We start from the raw sequence: 2854 nt of genomic DNA on the forward strand, positions 1-2854 counted from the left end.
CCCTCTGTCTCCTGCCATGGCTGGTGGGTGGGGAGTTGAGTCTGGAACGCCCAGGAAACTTAACAGCTGGAGCAAGCAGCAAAAGGATAACATCTAATAAATTACGGACATAGAAGCCTTTTAAAATTTTATCCCCTTAGGAGGTCTGCTGACTTGGGGCACCTGCAAAGCCCGAAGAAAGTCAGAGCCCTGTAAGGCTGCCTGTGCCATGGATTCTAAGGCCAGAACTGGTTCAGACCTCCCGGATGCACACATCACAAACTTGCTGGTGTTTGGCTTCCTCTAAAACCGCTCCAACTAGAATCTCCACGAAGAGTTGGAGGCCTTGGGCCACAAAGAGCCCGTGCTGGCTCACCCGCAGGAGGACCACAAGGACGAGCGACAGACAAATGGCAAATGGGGTGGCCACTTCCTAAAAAGTGGGGAGACAGATCCTGAGAGGAACTCATCCAGGATCTTGCCAGGCAGCTCACCCAAATAAGGGACCAGATAAGGGACTGCAAGGATCACAGCATCCACTCCAGACAAGTGTATAACCTGGCAATGCGGTTTATGCAGGTAAACCTGTGGGAGAAGGACAGAAGGAAGTACCTCGCTGCTGTGTTGGAGCAGGTCATGCAGGCTTGTCCTAAAGACATGGAGAAAGAGAAGACCGAACTTCTGTTGCCCCATGCCGTTGGCCAGAAAGGTGGCCAGTCACACACCAGTCTCGCTCCATGATGTCTTTCACACAACTGTGAATTTTATTAACCAGAACCTACTCACCTTTTTGAGGAACTTAGTCAGGAATGAGATGGACAGAATGGGACAACTCTGTAAAAGTAGGACTGGTTAAAACTTGATATGGTGACAACTGTATACCTTCCTCCAGTGGAGATGGAGCCATGGCCATTTAAACAAAGTTCTTAGAGAACTCTAGGCATGAGATAATTGCTACTTATTTCTTACTGTTTTAAAGAGGATGTTTTAAGCAGGAGATCCATTTAGAAATCTTTACATTAACATGGTTGAATGAAAATGTCAACTTGTACATATTTCAATGAGTTTCACACCGTCTTCTAAATCCACTGCACATTGTACCTTAATCTTATTTTAGCTGTATAGGTCTTCACTTGAAAATTAAATTGAGGAACAGATTGTAACACAGAAGTTTAAAAACACACTTTTTTTTTTTATTAGAAAGAAAACAACTTTACTGTCTATTAAAGTGCAGCTTTGGGGCATGGTCTTACAGCAGGCATGTCTGAGGAGAGCAAGGACTGGAAGCAGATGCACGCACCCCTCACAATGAAAAAATCCTCTCAAGATAGGGAACATCTTCATACTAAAGAAGTAACAGTATTTTCTTTTAAAAACCAACCAGTGTGAGAGGTTCTGGACTAATGTTCTGTACTCAGACAATAGGAAAACCAGGCCACAAAACATGTCTGTGATTATTTTTTTTTATAATTTGATTTCCTTTTATTTGAGTCAAGAAGGCACTAAAAGGCATGGAGGTAATTTAAGGGCCCATGTCAACCACAGTTTCCATAATCACATAACTAAACGTACGTTTTCTCTTTCTAAGAAGTCAAAGCTTTGGAAAAAATTTTAAGCTGATGGAGTACCCGAAGCTACTGCATACACCTCCATGTCTGTTAATAATCTTATATTTTTATTTTCCTCCCGTATGCCTCAACTGATCCTTGCTCAAGAAGCTACCTCTGAAGAAAATAGGTTTCTAGGCATGAAAGATGAAAGAACAATTAGACTTTTAAAAATTCAACACTTGAGGTGGTTCCCTTTCTTAGAAACACAGTCAGAATGCAAGTAGTAACAAAAGCAACTCACTTAGGTAGTGCCAGAATTAACCAGTGGGGGTTTACATTTAGAAACAGTGCAACCATGACAAGCATTCCCTGGGATTCTGTTTGGAAGTATGATGGTGGATGTCGGGTCCATATCACACAGGTACTGTTACTCTTACCAGTAGCACTCTTGTTACTGTGCATATGACACTCTGGGGAAGTATATGAACAAGATTAATTAGGTACTAAATACTTTCTTATTACCAAAAACACTTTTACTTAAGAGCTCAATCAGAAAAGGAAAAAATGACTATATTGTTCAGCAGTAAATACATACCACACTAGGGCTGGGTCTCAATCTGCTATCTGCAATGGGCTGCAAATACTAAAAACAGTACTAAAAGGCATGCAGCTACCATTTGGAAATAAATCTTCCAGTAACACTATTTTAAAATAAATAAATTAATGATATTCTTTATTATTATTGATAGATTTATTTATATTTATATCATCCTATTTTATGCTTTCTGGGTATATGACTTCCTGAGGGTACAATTTTATATTTCTAGAAAATATATTCATTTTTAAAATGTGTTCAAAAAATTGATTGTTTTAATTCTTGCTCCCCAACACACCTTGCACTGAATTGAAGTTCATACATTTTATTTTCATTATTCTTAAAGTTAATCTTAAAATATTAACAACTATACTTTATTTAGCAATGGTTAATATTAATCTTTTTTCTTTTCTCTCCCTCTCCCCACTCAGCATTAAGTTCTGTGTAACAGTTTGAACTTGCCACTGCCTTCTTGTCTTATATCTGAGGTTGTAGGTTGAGTTCTGCAATTTGTTTTTCCTGAAAACTTTGCCTAATATTGATTAAGTTCCTGGTACATATTGTTGAATTAGAGCTGTAAGCTCCTGCTCCTAGGGCATTATCTGAGAGAATTCTGTGAGGCTTAAGAAGAGGATGTGTGGGGGCGCCTGGGTGACTCAATGGGTTAAAGCCTCTGCCTTCGGCTTGGGTCATGGTCCCGGGGTCCTGGGATTGAGCCCCGCGTCGGGCT

General features: G+C 40.3%; 1 pseudogene; it reads left to right on the forward strand.

The window, feature by feature from the left end:
- Positions 1–208: 208 nt before the first annotated feature.
- On the forward strand, positions 209–835 carry LOC132014584 (BH3-interacting domain death agonist-like; annotated as a pseudogene).
- Positions 836–2854: the final 2019 nt, after the last annotated feature.

This window comes from Mustela nigripes, chromosome 3 (assembly GCF_022355385.1).
Source record: "Mustela nigripes isolate SB6536 chromosome 3, MUSNIG.SB6536, whole genome shotgun sequence".
Lineage (NCBI taxonomy): Eukaryota > Metazoa > Chordata > Mammalia > Carnivora > Mustelidae > Mustela > Mustela nigripes.